An 18,778-nucleotide genomic window follows, 5' to 3' on the forward strand; every position below is an offset into this window, starting at 1 on the left:
CAACGGGCCCAAACGATCAACAGCAGATTCTCAAGCTGGAAGAGTCATGGAGAATTGGTCCGCAGGAAAGTATTTGTAGGCTGGGCTGGTGCAGATGGAACCGAATCCGGATGGTGGAGCTGCAGTTCTGGGCTTAAGTCTCCGCACTCGCCCTGTGTGCCAGGCTGTGACTAGCTTGTGTCTAGTGTGTCCTCAAGACAATTAAATATCGAAATTTAACTTGGGCTGCACTTTTATCTTGATCCAATACATATGACCGTGTTCTTGGTCTATATATATATATATATGCGCTACTTGGGTCGGCTTCTGGCCAGATATAATCCCATTACAGACCGAGCCCATATGTAACGAGAGCTGGTGGCAGTTGTACCAGCCGAGTGCCCTCTGTTGTATTTGGGCCAGTGATAGGGTTATCTCAGCCTGTCAGGGTTGTGGGCCAGTGGTTCTGTGGGCCGCTCTCACTCCCTGTGGCCCCCTGAGCAGTGGGAATGATAGGTAGATGACCCCTAGGGTGCGAAACATTACTTTTATTACTAATGCAACGTGTAGCAGTATTATTTGAGAACACTATAGTATTATAATTTCTGCGATATGTAGCAGTATTATTTCGGAGGTCTACACTTTGGCCGCACTTATTCTATGGAGTCTTATTACTGACACTGTATAGCAGCATTATTTAGGCACAACATAGGGCAAGCGTATAAGCAACTGTGTAGCGGTTTTATTTCAGAGCTGAGCGGTTGAAGAATTGTTCAGCGGCACAACCTGAGCATTACATGAAGGTTTAAAGGGAACCTTAGAGCCATATTAACTAAATGTCACCCTTCTTTTAGCTAAAAATAGTTTCCCTCACGTCCCCATAAAATCAACTTTGTTATCTTACCTGGCATCAGCAGAAAGTCAGAGGGGGCATGTCCTGCTCTGCGCAGTCCAGCAGCTCCTCCCCATACCTCCTCAGAGGGGGCGTGTCCTGCTTTGCCCAGTCCAGCAGGTCCTCCCAATACCTCCTCAGAGGGGGGCGTGTCCTGCTCTGCCCAGTCCAGCAGCTCCTCCCCATACCTCCTCAGAGGGGGCGTGTCCTGCTCTACGCAGTCCAGCAGCTCCTCCCCATACCTCCTCACTATTCAGCACCACATGTCATGTGACCAAGGTGATGTCATCTAAGTTCCTTTAGCCACTAACATCTGCAAAATGTACCCCCTGTATGTATCTGATCAGGTGAAATGGCATCAGCTTTTATGGAGGATAGGGAACAGTAGAAGTCCAAAGAGGCTGCTGTGGTTTCATGCGATCGGATACATACAGGGGGTAGATTTCACAGATGTTAGGGTAAAGGACCTTACATGACATCACCCTAGTCACATGACATAAAGTGCTGAATGGTGAGGAAGCATGGGACATGGGGAGGAGCTGCTGGACTGGACAGAGCAGGACACGCCCCCTCTGACTCACCGCTGATGGCAGGTAAGATAACACAGTTGATTTTATGGGGATGTGAGGGAAACAATTTTAAGAAGGGCGTCACGTAGTTAATAGGACTCTATGGGAACCTGTCACTAGCTGTATATGTGAGATATAACATTTTGGGCATCTGCACAATGTTTTTTTAATTGAATAAAAACAATGTAAATATTTTTAAAAATTTATCACAAAAAAAAGCATTTCGGTAACTGCTGCAGGATAGTGGAGGGAAGATGCTGGAGATAATGGAAACACTGCAGGAAAATAGATGATTTTTAACTTTTAGGTGAATTTGGGGACTTTGTGTGATGTTTTTCTGCATATCTGAACAGAAAAAAAAAAATAACCATTTTTATTCACTTCTAAGATGGAAACAACTCAAGGCTGGAGTCAGATGTGTCAGGCGTCAGCGCAGAGAGATTTTCTATGAAACTTCCCGATAAATAGAAGGTTCACAGTGAGAATTCTTCTCTCTTCGAGAGTCAAGGATTCCTCGTTCTGCCGATGAAGTGAATCATTCAAATGTTCTGAACAATGAATCACCTAGAGGTCAGCGCCGGCTTTAAGAGCTGCTATACAGCGCCAGGGGTTTCATATTTAAAGGGGTTATTCAGAATTAAGACAAACCTGCTGCTTGCTTTCTTTTAGCAACAGCGCCACCACTGTCCATAGGTGGTGCCTGGTATTGCAGCTCAGGTCTATTAAAGTGAATAGGGTTGTGGTGTCCTATGATTCTATAGGATTCCTTCTAGAATAATCTATAGATAATATCACAGACTTTACTCCTGGCCTTGCCCCAGACTTGTCGTGGACATAGTTTTAAAGTTTTTGTACTCATAATACTATGAATGGCCACACAATGTGCTATGAGGAGCAAATTACCTATATAGCGCCACCTAGTGGTAGTGTTTTTTTTTTAGTTTTGACCCATAGAGGAATATTCATAGCGGGTGTTTTGGGGAGGGGCCTAGCAGGATTGGGCAGGCTCTACACAAATCGGTCAGAATCCATAAAATGTCGGGAACTGTATCTTATATTTGGCATAAAATTAGATTTCTTGAGCATTAGGTGTAGAAATATGCCCCCAATTAATTAAGTTTAAACATCTATGTGAAATTCTTGTACAAAATAGGTCAAGACTGGATCACACCTTTCCCTTTAAGTGATAATTTTTTACCTTTTTTTCACTTGTAATACCACAGCTGACCACATGGTGTGCTGTGATCTGTTGATTTATAAGGCAGCTAATCCCCCCAGAATTAGCCGTTTCAGCTATTTTTATGATTTCTGTATATAAAGTTATTTATCAGAATTAGAAAATTAATATCTGATAACTAATCATTGTGAAAACTTTGATGTAGTGATGATTTTTCATATTTTAGTAACATGTAATACCATAATTGGCCCCTTGGAGTGCTGTGATCACAAAACTGCTTGTATATAGGAACAAGAAGTTCAATTCCCTGCAGCCCCATCTAGTGGTAGGATTATTGAAGTGGTTTTTTGATGGTGTCATGTGGACTCTACCCCCAGGAACATTAGAGTTGGATCCTATAAGTCCTATAAACAGCAAAGTTGCCCCTCTATGAGTCTGATTTGTCTCGCTGACACTTCTCACATTGATTGGTCACGGATCAGATCACTTGTAATCAGATGGTCATCATTTTTCACATTTTTGTAACTTGTAATACCCTGCCTGGCCACATGGAGTGCTGTGATGAAACTTCTCACTTTCAGGCACAAGGAGCTTGATTCTCTGCAGCGCCACCTAGTGGTAGAAATATTTGTCACCATAAATTGTCATTTGCACTCTAATATATTTTCGTGAAGGCGTCTGAATACAGGAAATAGTTAACCCTGCCCGGGACATTCCCTCATTTACTACAGAAGCGTCTGGATTTGGGGGCACGGAGGAGGAACATGCGGTTACGGTCTGTTTTATGGATCATCTGCGGGATGTTAGAGGTCGTCCTGATGGTAAATTGCTCTGATCTAATAGGAAATGACTCCGGGAAGTGAAGTGCCGCAGTTATTACACAGTTGTTCACAACTTCTGGATGAGAGTCGGAGGCCGCTCCCCGTCTGTCGCCGCGTCCACACACGGACCCCACATCTGAACAGCGGCCAAGTCCTGTCTGGTTGGCGTGCAGTTTTTGTTGCAGTGTGTCGGCACAGGAGGTCTCACGTATTGTCCTAGAGGCTTTATCATCATGACTGTGGCTGCTGCTGGAGGGTAACCCCTCCTTAAAGGGATCCGTCAGATCTTTCATATAAACACCTATTGGGGAGGGGGCTTTTATAATCGGGGGGATAAGATGGGGGGCATTATACATTGTATTTCCCGTGTCTGGGTAATGGATGTGCCTCAGGACAGGTACATTATCTGTGCCAAGTTATAGGAGCCGCACCTTCTATCACCCATTATATATGAGATAAATGGATAATAAATAGAAGATAAAGATATAAACAGAAAGATAGATACATAAATATGTGATAGATAGATAGATAGATAGGAGATAGATAGATAGATAGGAGATAGATAGATAGGAGATAGATAGATAGATAGATAGGAGATAGATAGATAGATAGATAGATAGATAGATAGATAGATAGATAGATAGATAGATAGATAGATAGATAGATAGAGAGATAGATATGAGATAAATAGATAGATTGATAGATAGATATGAGATAGATAGATAGATAGATAGATAGATAGATAGATAGATAGGAGATAGATAGATAGATAGATATGAGATAGATAGATAGATAGATAAATAGATAGATATGAGATAGATAGATAGATAGATATGAGATAGATAGATAGATAGATAGATATGAGATAGATAGATAGATAGATAGATAGATAGATAAATAGATAGATATGAGATAGATAGATAGATAGATATGAGATAGATAGATAATGTAATACGTGATCCCTCAGTGCAGGTGTCTTCTCGCAGTGTTCGGTGCTGGGGTCGGGGGTCTCTGTATATGGGGGGGGGGGGTCGCTATTAGTCAGATTGTTCTCCTCTGTCCCGGGGTCGGATGAGTTGAGAGCTCTTCACCTCCGCTCTCTCCATTCAGTAACTTCTCGTGTAGAGGATGAGACAATGCGGCCGCTGCTACAATGTTCTCTGCGTGATCCTCTATAGAAAATGTTCTCTGCATTGAGGAGCCGCTCACGTGTCACCACACAAAGCCAGAGCCATCGGATCATCCACATCCAGAGACACAGAACACTGTGCTCCCATGTACCAGAACCAGAACCAGCCCGGAGCCCAGGACACAGATACAAAGCAGCATGGATATATAGAGTAGATGAGATAATGAATACATAGACATAGGGCCAGATGTATCACTGTGTCGCACTGATTTAGCTCCAGTTTTGCAACTAAACACCAAACTAGCCACATAGCAATCCTACCAATCCAGATGTTTTGCTGCACCTAATAATCATTCATCATTAGCAACTTGTTCATTTAGGCACCAAAAACCTCTAAAGGCGGTGTAAAGAAGCAACATTGAGCTCTAGTGCAGAGCAACTTATCCCCAGCAGCAGAGCTCAGCAGACACTACAGTCACTACTTGCAGCCTCTGTTTATATTTCATGACCTTCTATTTATAAACAATCTGCAAAAACAGCAGCTCAGAGCAGGTGAAGAGAAGTGAGAGGGAGCTGCAGACAGGACAGAGAAGTGTCCCCCGTGTAGCAAGATAGAAGAGAAGTGAGTGGGAGCTGCAGACAGGACAGAGAAGTGTCCCATGTAGCAGGATAGAAGAGAAGTGAGTGGAGGAGAGACAGGACTGTGTAGCAGGATAGAAGAGAAGTTTGTAGGATTTTGCAGACAGGACAGAGAAGTGACCCATGTAGCAGGATAGATGAGAAGTGAGTGGGAGCTGCAGACAGTAAAGAGAAGTGTCTCCCGTGTAGCAGGATAGAAGAGAAGTGAGTGGGAGCTGCAGACAGGACAGAGAAGTGTCCTCATGTAGCAGGATAGAAGAGAAGTTTGTAGGATTTTGCAGACAGGACAGAGAAGTGACCCATGTAGCAGGATAGAAGAGAAGTGAGTGGAGGAGAAACAGGACAGAGAGGTGTCCTGTGTAGCAGGATAGAAGAGCAGTGAGTGGAAGCTGCAGACAGGACAGAGAAGTGTCTCATGCAGCAGGATAGATGAGAAGTGAGTGGAGCTGCAGACAGTACAGAGAAGTATTCCCTGTGTAGCAGGATAGAAGAGCAGTGAGTGGAAGCTGCAGACAGGACAGAGAAGTGTCCCATGCAGCAGGATAGATGAGAAGTGAGTGGAGCTGCAGACAGTACAGAGAAGTGTCTCCCGTGTAGCAGGATAGAAAAGAACTGAGTCGAAGCTGCAGCCAGGACAGAGAAGTGTCCCCATGTAGCAGGATAGAAGAGAAGTGTGTAGGAGCTGCAGCCAGAACAGAGAAGTGTCCCCTGTGTAGCAGGAAAGAAGAGAAGTGAGTGGGAGCTGCAGACAGGACAGAGAAGTGTCCCCGTGTAGCAGGATAGAATAGAAATGAGTGGGAGCTGCAGCCAGGACAGAGAAGTGTCCCGTGTAGCAGGATAGAAGAGAAATGAGTGGGAGCTGCAGACAAGACAGAGAAGTGTCCCATGTAACAGGATAGAAGAGAAGTGAGTGGGAGCTGCAGACTGGACAGAGAAGTGTCCCATGTAACAGGATAGAAGAGAAGTGAGTGGGAGCTGCAGACTGGACAGAGAAGTGTCCCATGTAACAGGATAGAAGAGAAGTGAGTGGAAGCTGCAGACAGGACAGAGAAGTGTCCCATGCAGCAGGATAGATGAGAAGTGAGTGGAGCTGCAGACAGTACAGAGAAGTGTCCCCGTGTAGCAGGATAGAAGAGAAGTGAGTGGGAGCTGCAGACAGGACAGAGAAGTGTCCCCGTGTAGCAGGATAGAAGAGAAGTGAGTGGGAGCTGCAGACAGGACAGAGAAGTGTCCCCGTGTAGCAGGATAGAAGAGAAATGAGTGGGAGCTGCAGACAAGACAGAGAAGTGTCCCCCGTGTAGCAGGATAGACGAGAAATGAGTGGGAGCTGCAGACAAGACAGAGAAGTGTCCCCCGTGTAGCAGGATAGAAGAGAAGTGAGTGGGAGCTGCAGACAGGACAGAGAAGTGTCCCCGTGTAGCAGGATAGAAGAGAAGTGAGTGGGAGCTGCAGACAGGACAGAGAAGTGTCCCCGTGTAGCAGGATAGAAGAGAAATGAGTGGGAGCTGCAGACAAGACAGAGAAGTGTCCCCCGTGTAGCAGGATAGAAGAGAAATGAGTGGGAGCTGCAGACAAGACAGAGAAGTGTCCCCCGTGTAGCAGGATAGAAGAGAAGTGAGTGGGAGCTGCAGACAGGACAGAGAAGTGTCCCCGTGTAGCAGGATAGAAGAGAAGTGAGTGGGAGCTGCAGACAGGACAGAGAAGTGTCCCCGTGTAGCAGGATAGAAGAGAAATGAGTGGGAGCTGCAGACAAGACAGAGAAGTGTCCCCCGTGTAGCAGGATAGAAGAGAAATGAGTGGGAGCTGCAGACAAGACAGAGAAGTGTCCCCCGTGTAGCAGGATAGAAGAGAAGTGAGTGGGAGCTGCAGACAGGACAGAGAAGTGTCCCCGTGTAGCAGGATAGAAGAGAAGTGAGTGGGAGCTGCAGACAGGACAGAGAAGTGTCCCCGTGTAGCAGGATAGAAGAGAAGTGAGTGGGAGCTGCAGACAGGACAGAGAAGTGTCCCAGTGTAGCAGGATAGAAGAGAAATGAGTGGGAGCTGCAGACAAGACAGAGAAGTGTCCCCCGTGTAGCAGGATAGAAGAGAAATGAGTGGGAGCTGCAGACAAGACAGAGAAGAGCCTTAATCTAACATTACGCTTAAAGTAAAGTGATTAATAAGAGGCCGGAGCTCAGCTCCTCACAGATGGTTGTAACTTGTGATAATTCTGGTGCAACAACGAGACTTGAGCGCAGAACGCGGATACATCCGGCCGGCGCAGGGCGTATAATAAATATCCCGCAATGTTCTCTTCTATTGGTTCCTGAGTGATTTCACTTACGGCGGCTCAGACTTCTTCAGTTTCCTTCGCCTTGAGATTTGTTGCTAATCTCGTCTTTTATTCTTTCCTTCCGTTGTTCCGTGTTCCGGAGATAATCTCTGATACATCTGGGGGGGGGTAGTGACTGTGGTGTTAGGGGTCTGTACACTACAACATGAGGCGGAGCTTCCAACGTTTGTGATAAATGACACGGACTCTGGTTACCCAGATACTTGGATAGATACATAGAACATTCCGTGCTCTGGATCTCCCTCCATAGACCCGCTCGCTCGCCATCTCTGGGGTCTGCAGGAATTTCATGGGAGAGTCCAACATTCTGATCACAGCGATTTGTAATGGTGGTTATTCCTGTGGACATTGTGTGATCCCTCCGGCAGAAATGTGCAAGAAGTGCGGAAATATCCAGAAAAAATATCTGCTAATTAAAGGGGAAGTCAGGTCAGGGAGACACAGATTGTGAACATTCCAAATATAAAGGACACCCCCCCATGATACTCATTTGTATCCGCTGCACTTGGAGAAGCTACTAACAACATACACAAAGGTCTGATCACACATCTCTCCAGGGACAATACATAACACTGGCTGCAGAGAGCACAGAGCACAGCAGTGTGAGGTATGATTACACATCTCTCCAGGGACAATACATAACACTGGCTGCAGAGAGCACAGAGCACAGCAGTGTGAGGTCTGATTACACATCTCTCCAGGGACAATACATAACACTGGCTGCAGAGAGCACAGAGCACAGCAGTGTGAGGTATGATTACACATCTCTCCAGGGACAATACATAACACTGGCTGCAGAGAGCACAGAGCACAGCAGTGTGAGGACTGATTACACATCTCTCCAGGGAGAATACATAACACTGGCTGCAGAGAGCACAGAGCACAGCAGTGTGAGGTCTGATCACACATCTCTCCAGGGACAATACATAACACTGGCTGCAGAGAGCACAGAGCACAGCAGTGTGAGGTCTGATCACACATCTCTCCAGGGACAATACATAACACTGGCTGCAGAGAGCACAGAGCACAGCAGTGTGAGGTCTGATTACACATCTCTCCAGGGACAATACATAACACTGGCTGCACAGAGCACAGAGCACAGCAGTGTGAGGTCTGATTACACATCTCTCCAGGGACAATACATAACACTGGCTGCAGAGAGCACATAGCACAGCAGTGTGAGGTCTGATTACACATCTCTCCAGGGACAATACATAACACTGGCTGCAGAGAGCACAGAGCACAGCAGTGTGAGGTATGATTACACATCTCTCCAGGGACAATACATAACACTGGCTGCAGAGAGCACAGAGCACAGCAGTGTGAGGTCTGATTACACATCTCTCCAGGGACAATACATAACACTGGCTGCACAGAGCACAGAGCACAGCAGTGTGAGGTCTGATTACACATCTCTCCAGGGACAATACATAACACTGGCTGCAGAGAGCACAGAGCACAGCAGTGTGAGGTCTGATTACACATCTCTCCAGGGACAATACATAACACTGGCTGCAGAGAGCACATAGCACAGCAGTTTGAGGTCTGATTACACATCTCTCCAGGGACAATACATAACACTGGCTGCAGAGAGCACAGAGCACAGCAGTGTGAGGTATGATTACACATCTCTCCAGGGACAATACATAACACTGGCTGCAGAGAGCACAGAGCACAGCAGTGTGAGGTCTGATTACACATCTCTTCAGGGACAATACATAACACTGGCTACAGTCCTCATGGTTACACCTGCTGACAGGTTCCCTTGTCATCATTGTCGGGCAGCTGCTCGTCTCTCGTCCATGACGCTGCTCATGATATAACAATGATCATTCCATAACAATCTAATAACTCTGTGTACATCTCATTGACACAAGATTTTTCTGACACACTGTAACGACTTCATGCAGTGACACAGGGGCTGACTATTCCGGATGAGTTGCTCCATGTTCGTGTTACAGAATGTATCCATCTGTATCCAAACATTCCTGGAAAAAATCCAGAAATTTCACAATCTTCCCATTGATGACCTTGTATGAAGCCCCCAACCCCCGACCAGAACAGGGAGGCAGTGACCGCCCGCAGCGGGTCCATCGATCACACTGTCAGCCGGGGGGCCGGGGGGACAGATATAGAACAACCCCAACTTTATGAAACCGATATTATTACAGGACGGGGGACGTCCTGCAGGAGACACCATCAAGTAAGAGACTATATACAGGGCCTGACAGGTCCTCAGCCCAAAACCAACAGCTCGTAAATCACAGAGGTCACTCACTGCAGTGACAGCTCAGGGGGGGGGGGCTTAAAGGGAGGGTCCATTATTTTACTATTATTATAGATAAAGCTTAAAGGGAACCTAGCAGAGGGGATTAGGTTCTCAGAGCTGATGGTCTATAGTTATCGGTGATGGGGGTCCGGTGACTTGACCCGGACCCCCGGATTCATGCACATTGTATGTAGTGAGGTTGGGGTCAGTACACATTGTTCTACTGCGCATGCGCACTATGTGCAGGGTATGGAGAGAGGTGGGCACAGCTGGGGGTCCGAAGTGGAATCAAGTCACCAGACCCCCCAGAGCCAAGGAAACCCAATGACTGGCACTGTCAGGTTAGAGACCATAAACCCCATTGGCCTCAAGGCATTCTGGCAGCTTAAGGGTCCCAAACATACTGACAGTTTCCCTTTAAGTGGACAGAAGCAGCAGAAAAGCTCAGGGCTCTGGTGCCTCATGGGCTAAAGTCTGACTAGTCACCAGTATAATAATAGTACATGCCCCTGATATATGCACACACCTATACAGAAGTGCATGGGACCCTCATATGGACCTGCAGACGAGAGTCATGTGGACCAAAGGTCCTGCTGCTCTACTACAGCACAAGAACCAGCAGCACAACCATAGACAGGTACAGAGCACAGTGATGTCAGAGGTCGTGCTGCCACCTAGTGCTCAAACTGCAATATTACCTGCATGTGCAATGTTATACCTGCAGAAGGACCTACAAGTCACATGACCCTCCTCTGCAGGTCCTCAGGACAGCAAGAGATGTATACCTTGCAGTTTAGATTACACTATAGTAAAGAAAAATAGAAAGATAGATAGATATGAGATAGATAGATAAATAGATATGAGATAGATAGATAGATAGATAGATAGATAGATATGAGATAGATAGATAGATAGATAGATAGATAGATAGATAGATATGAGATAGATAGATAGATATGAGATAGATAGATAGATAGATATGAGATAGATAGATAGATAGATAGATAGATAGATAGATAGATGATAGATAGAGAGATAGATAGATAGATAGATATGAGATAGATAGATAGATAGATAGATAGATATGAGATAGATAGATAGATGGATAGATAGATAGATAGATAGATAGATATGAAATAGATAGATAGATATGAGATAGATAGATAGATAGATAGATAGATAGATAGATAGATATGAGATAGATAGATAGATATGAGATAGATAGATAGATAGATAGATAGATGATAGATAGAGAGATAGATAGATAGATAGATATGAGATAGATAGATAGATAGATAGATAGATAGATAGATATGAGATAGATAGATAGATAGATAGATAGATAGATAGGAGATAGATAGATAGATAGATAGATATGAGATAGATAGATAGATAGATAGATATGAGATAGATAGGTAGATAGATAGATAGGAGATAGATAGATAGATAGATAGATAGGAGATAGATAGATATGAGATAGATAGATAGATATGAGATAGATAGATAGATAGATAGATAGATAGATAGATAGATAGATAGGAAAATAGAAAAAAGAATATAGAAAAAATAGGCGGCACTCCAATTTTGTGGGAAAAATTCAAGTGGTTTTTATTCCCAAGTCGCTACGTTTCAGCCTCATCCGAAGCCTTTCTCAAGCCTATGAGATAGATATGAGATAGATAGATATGAGATAGATAGATAGATATGAGATAGATCGATAGATAGATAGATAGATAGATAGATAGATAGATAGATAGATATAAGATAGATATGAGATAGATAGATAGATAGATAGATAGATAGATATGAGATAGATCGATAGATAGATATGAGATAGATAGGAGATAGATAGATAGATAGATAGATAGAGATAGATAGATAGATAGATAGATAGATATAGATAGATAGATAGATAGATATGAGATAGATAGATAGAGATAGATAGATAGATAGATATGAGATAGATAGATAGATAGATATAGATAGATAGATAGAGATAGATAGATATGAGATAGATAGATAGATAGAGATGAGTTATCAGATACAGTAGATATTAGATATGATATTGTCACTGTGTGATATTTGTTAGATTCTTCTATTTCCTCCGTGTTGCAGGTTTTGGATATTTGCGCTCTCTCGTCTCAGCTGTGACAGTCTCGTTCTCCAGGTTCACCGCGAGCTCGGCGTCTCGTACGCCTTTGTGTTGTGTCTTATTTTTCTATATCAATTATATCCGGATAATTGCTTCCTTCTTTCATCCATTTGACTCTTCAAGGTCTCTTACATCGCGGCCGGTTACCAGGCAACGCCTCCATTGTCTCCATTGTCCACGAATCTCTGACGCGCATCAACATTTTCCGACAAAAGTGACGAGAACAGTAAAGTTATTTCTAAACATCAATAATAGAGAAGGGGGATCATTTATTGGGGCAAGTTATAGAATGTGACCGCACACGGATAGAGCGCCGGGGGCCCCGATTCTGGGTATAGATGGGGGGGCCCAGAGGGGGGAAGAAGATCCATGAGACTGTTATGGCTTATTATAACACTGTATCTATATGCAGTAGAAATTACATGCAACGATCAGATACTTATCCCGATCCTGTGGATACGTTTTATAGTAGAAAACCTCTTTAAGGCACCTTTCTCCGCAGTAAGGTTCCTGAGCAATAGGTTCCCAAAAACCTAGAGCTCTCTATAGCTCACAGGAAGGTGCCTCAGCAATAGGTTCCCAAAAAGCTAGTGCTGTCTATAGCTCACAGGAAGGTGCCTCAGCAATAGGATCCCAAAAAGCTAGTGCTCTCTATAGCTCACAGGAAGGTGCCTCAGCAATAGGTTCCCAGAAAGCTAGTGCTGTCTATAGCTCACAGGAAGGTGCCTCAGCATTAGGTTCCCAAAAAGCTAGTGCTGTCTATAGCTCACAGGAAGGTGCCTCAGCAATAGGTTCCCAAAAAGCTAGTGCTCTCTATAGCTCACAGGAAGGTGCCTCAGCAATAGGATCCCAAAAAGCTAGTGCTCTCTATAGCTCACAGGAAGGTGCCTCAGCAATAGGTTCCCAGAAAGCTAGTGCTGTCTATAGCTCACAGGAAGGTGCCTCAGCAATAGGTTCCCAAAAAGCTAGTGCTGTCTATAGCTCACAGGAAGGTGCCTCAGCAATAGGTTCCCAAAAAGCTAGTGCTCTCTATAGCTCACAGGAAGGTGCCTCAGCAATAGGTTCCCAAAAAGCTAGTGCTCTCTATAGCTCACAGGAAGGTGCCTCAGCAATAGGTTCCCAAAAAGCTAGTGCTCTCTATAGCTCACAGGAAGGTGCCTCAGCAATAGGTTCCCAAAAAGCTAGTGCTCTCTATAGCTCACAGGAAGGTGCCTCATCAATAGGTTCCCAAAAAGCTAGTGCTCTCTATAGCTCACAGGAAGGTGCCTCAGCAATAGGTTCCTAAAAAGCTAGTGCTCTCTATAGCTAACAGGAAGGTGCATCAGCATTAGGTTCCCAAAAAGCTAGTGCTCTCTATAGCTCACAGGAAGGTGCCTCAGCAATAGGTTCCCAAAAAGCAAGTGCTCTCTATAGCTCACATGAAGGTGCCTCAGCAATAGGTTCCCAAAAATCTAGTGCTCTCTATAGCTCACTGGAAGGTGCCTCAGCATTAGGTTCCCAAAAAGCTAGTGCTCTCTATAGCTTACAGGAAGGTGCCTCAGCAATAGGTTCCCAAAAAGCTAGTGCTCTCTATAGCTCACAGGAAGGTGCCTCAGCAATAGGTTCCCAAAAAGCTAGTGCTCTCTATAGCTCATAGGAAGGTGCCTCAGCATTAGGTTCCCAAAAAGCTAGTGCTATCTATAGCTCACAGGAAGGTGCCTCAGCAATAGGTTCCCAAAAAGTTAGCGCTCTCTATAGCTCATAGGAAGGTGCCTCAGCAATAGGTTCCCAAAAAGCTAGTGCTCTCTATAGCTCACAGGAAGGTGCCTCAGCATTAGGTTCCCAAAAAGCTAGTGCTCTCTATAGCTCACAGGAAGGTGCATCAGCAATAGGTTCCCAAAAAGCTAGTGCTCTCTATAGCTCACAGGAAGGTGCATCAGCAATAGGTTCCCAAAAAGCTAGTGCTCTCTATAGCTCAAAGGAAGGTGCCTCAGCAATAGGCTCCCAAAAAGCTAGTGCTCTCTATAGCTCATAGGAAGGTGCCTCGGCATTAGGTTCCCAAAAAGCTAGTGCTCTCTATAGCTAACAGGAAGGTGCCTCAGCAATAGGTTCCCAAAAAGCTAGAGCTCTCTATAGCTCACAGGAAGGTGCCTCAGCAATAGGTTCCCAGATAGTGTATTGACCCTTTATCTATTCTGTATCCTGTGTTCTGGAAACAAGTTTTTACTGTAGAAAACGACTTTAAGTCACAGTAAGGTTCCTGAGCAATAGGTTCCCAAAATGCTAGAGCTCTCCATAGCTCACATGAAGGTGCCTCAGCAATAGGTTCCCAAACAGTGTATTGACCCTTTATCTATTTTGTATCCCGTGCACTAGAAACAAGTTTTATTGTAGAAAATCACTTTAAGGCATCTGTCATCACAGTAAGGTGCCTGAGTAATAGATTTGCAAATTGCTATTGCTCTTTATACACAAGCTTAATACATAATAAAGCCGAAATGTTGCTATCAACATGATGGAATAAAGTTCACCTTTTTACATCATATCTTCTGGTGTGCTGCCTTTTCTTTGACTCTAGTGCTCTGTATGGGGCTTTTCCTTATGAGAAGGTGCCTTAGCAATAGGTTCCCAGATTTTTTTTGTATATCCTGTTTGTATACCATGGACCATTATACCTGACTTGTCCATAGCTCTGACAAACATGATTACTCTGTGCCGCATCCTCTGACCCACCTGTCCTATCCTTGGCCTCTCTTCTTACCACATCTGTGCCCGGCTTGTCCCCTTGGTGCCATGAGTTGGCATTAACCACAGGGTGCACACTGGTAAACAACTAAGACTGATCCGTTTTGTGGGTCAGGACTTAACTCCTATTTTTACCCAACGATTTGGGTTCTATTAGCAAAAACAGATGGCAACTACAAGGGTCCTCGCTCTCTCTCACTCTCTCTCTCTCTCGAGGACCCAAACAACCCACACACATATACAGACCATTGATAGAAATCATTATTCTCTATTGCTTAACTTCCCCTGTAGGGGGCAGTACAGGGCACGTGTTGTCAAATTCCCCAAAAATAAATATCATCTTTTAACAATTCCCAACTGCAGGACATTGAAGAGACTCTCTTGCCTTGTTCCTATTGGATCTATACAATGGTAACAGCATTCCGTGTGGTCAGTCATGGTATTGCAAGCACAAAAATATCAATGAAAAAGCAAATATAACTTCTTATAAAGTGGTCAAATCCCAAAATATAACAATTTCATGTTGTATTTCCGTCTTTTGAGCTAAGTATGATATATTCCGGGATTTTTTTGCCCGCACCCCCCTCCTCTCATTGGGAACATCTGTCTGGCGGTAATTATGTTGATAGAATTTTTGAATAGTTTTTTTTCCTCTTTTCTGCTGTAAAATCCTCATCATTATTTCTTCCCATTAACGCAGAGCGGATTAATGATGTTGGCTATTAGAATTATAGATAATGGGCTTGGAGTGCTCCCGCCTACAGTTCGGCAGAGAGAGAAGCTGCTGCATTAGGACGGAGATGCGGCTGCCGCGTGCGGGGGTCCGCCATACAGGCTTTCAAATCATTAGACGCTTCAAGTAGACCTTGACCTTGAGGTCAGACTACACATAGAAGATGTACAGTATGTCTCCTCCCGAGTCACCTGTGTCACCAGCCTGATACATGAGGACATTGCTGGAAGATTACGTTTTTTACATGACGCCACCAGTTTCGTGCCGCCCAAGGCAGAGGCCAATGCTAAAGACATAAAATGATCCCTGCACAGAGGAAGGATTGCTGCTAGAATCCCACATAGTCCCCATATAGAGGGGTCACCTATGTAAATTCAGAGAAGGATTGTAGCTATTCCATGTGCACTGGAGGCATGTCTTCACACTGCTGTGCTCTGTGCTCTCTGCAGCCAGTGTTGTGCATTTCCCCAGGAGACGAATGTAATTAGATCTTTGTGTATGTTGTTGGCACCAGCAGGACGTTGATATATAGATTTATATTCCAGGATTATATCTTCAACATGTGCACTGAGTGCATGGTATCCAAACACTGCTGTGCTCTGTGCACTCTGCAGCCAGTGTTATGTATTGTCCCTGGAGAGATGTGTAATCAGACCTCACACTGCTGTGCTCTGTGCTCTCTGCAGCCAGTGTTATGTATTGTCCCTGGAGAGAAGTGTAATCAGACCTCACACTGCTGTGCTCTGTGCTCTCTGCAGCCAGTGTTATGTATTGTCCCTGGAGAGATGTGTAATCAGACCTCACACTGCTGTGCTCTGTGCTCTCTGCAGCCAGTGTTATGTATTGTCCCTGGAGAGATGTGTAATCAGACCTCACACTGCTGTGCTCTGTGCTCTCTGCAGCCAGTGTTATGTACTGTCCCTGGAGAGATGTGTAATCAGACCTCACACTGCTGTGCTCTGTGCTCTCTGCAGCCAGTGTTATGTGTTGTCCCTGGAGAGATGTGTAATCAGACCTCACACTGCTGTGCTCTGTGCTCTCTGCAGCCAGTGTTATGTGTTGTCCCTGGAGAGATGTGTAATCAGACCTCACACTGCTGTGCTCTGTGCTCTCTGCAGTCAGTGTTATGTATTGTCCCTGGAGAGATGTGTAATCAGACCTCACACTGCTGTGCTCTGTGCTCTCTGCAGCCAGTGTTATGTATTGTCCCTGGAGATATGTGTAATCAGACCTCACACTGCTGTGCTCTGTGCTCTCTGCAGCCAGTGTTATGTATTGTCCCTGGAGAGATGTGTAATCAGACCTCACACTGCTGTTCTCTGTGCTCTCTGCAGCCAGTGTTATGTATTGTCCCCGGAGATATGTGTAATCAGACCTCACACTGCTGTGCTCTGTGCTCTCTGCAAACTGTATGGTTACACTTTCCCTTTAAGGACCCCGCCATATGACCAATATCAGTTTTCTTCTGTATTTGCAGAGACATTTCCTGATTGGGTAATAGATAAACCACTTGATCTTACAAGATGGAAAGACAGTGAATCTCTCCTCGGAGGATCCTTCTCCCGAATAATCTCCGTATGATTCACGACCCGCATAGATATCACACAACCATCCGCTCATCAGACATCCTGCAGCACTAAAGACGCCTGGACGGGCGAGAGGATGTTACCCGCAATCACCCCACCGGGGCTCATACACCTCCTCATCTATGTCACTGCTCTGCTGGAAACATTACTAAAAACTCAATGTAACAAGAAGAAGATTCTATTACATCCAGACACTTCTTATACACTCACCGGCCACTTTATTAGGTCCACCATGCTAGTAACGGGTTGGACCCCCTTTTGCCTTCAGAACTGCCTCAATTCTTCGTGGCATAGATACAACAAGGTGCTGGAAGCTCCTCAGAGATTTTGGTCCATAGTGACATGATGGCATCACACAGTTGCCGCAGATTTGTCGGCTGCACATCCATGATGCGAATCTCCCGTTCCACCACATCCCAAAGATGCTCTATTGGATTGAGATCTGGTGACTGTGGAGCCATTTGTGTCCAGTGACCTCATTGTCATGTTCAAGAAACCAGTCTGAGATGATTCCAGCTTTATGACCTGGCGCATTATCCTGCTGAAAGTAGCCATCAGATGTTACAGGGTACATTGTGCTCATAAAGGGATGGACATGGGCAGCAACAATACTCCGGTAGGCTGTGGCGTTGTACCAAGGGGCCCAAAGACACCATGACACCACCACCACCAGCCTGAGCCGCTGATACAAGGCAGGATGGATCCATGACACCACCACCACCAGCCTGACCCGCTGATACAAGGCAGGATGGATCCATGACACCACCACCACCAGCCTGACCCGCTGATACAAGGCAGGATGGATCCATGACACCACCACCACCAGCCTGAGCCGCTGATACAAGGCAGGATGGATCCATGACACCACCACCACCAGCCTGAGCCGCTGATACAAGGCAGGATGGATCCATGACACCACCACCACCAGCCTGAGCCGCTGATACAAGGCAGGATGGATCCATGACACCAGCACCACCAGCCTGAGCCGCTGATACAAGGCAGGATGGATCCATGACACCACCACCACCAGCCTGACCCGCTGATACAAGGCAGGATGGATCCATGACACCAGCACCACCAGCCTGACCCGCTGATACAAGGCAGGATGGATCCATGACACCACCACCACCAGCCTGAGCCGCTGATACAAGGCAGGATGGATCCATGACACCACCACCACCAGCCTGAGCCGCTGATACAAGGCAGGACGGATCCATGACACCACCACCACCAGCCTGACCCGCTGATACAAGGCAGGATGGATCCATGACACCACCACCACCAGCCTGAGCCGCTGATACAAGGCAGGATGGATCCATGACACCACCAGCACCAGCCTGACCCGCTGATACAAGGCAGGATGGATCCATGACACCACCACCACCAGCCTGACCCGCTGATACAAGGCAGGATGGATCCATGACACCACCACCACCAGCCTGACCCGCTGATACAAGGCAGGATGGATCCATGACACCACCACCACCAGCCTGAGCCGCTGATACAAGGCAGGATGGATCCATGACACCAGCACCAGCCTGAGCCGCTGATACAAGGCAGGATGGATCCATGACACCACCACCACCAGCCTGACCCGCTGATACAAGGCAGGATGGATCCATGACACCACCACCACCAGCCTGACCCACTAATACAAGGCAGGATGGATCCATGACACCACCAGCACCAGCCTGAGCCGCTGATACAAGGCAGGATGGATCCGCGCTTTCATGTTGTTGTACCAAATTCTGACCCTACCATCCGAATGTCGCAGCA

The sequence above is a fragment of the Engystomops pustulosus genome, chromosome 5 (genome assembly GCF_040894005.1).
Source record: "Engystomops pustulosus chromosome 5, aEngPut4.maternal, whole genome shotgun sequence".
In the NCBI taxonomy this organism is placed as follows: Eukaryota; Metazoa; Chordata; class Amphibia; order Anura; family Leptodactylidae; genus Engystomops; species Engystomops pustulosus.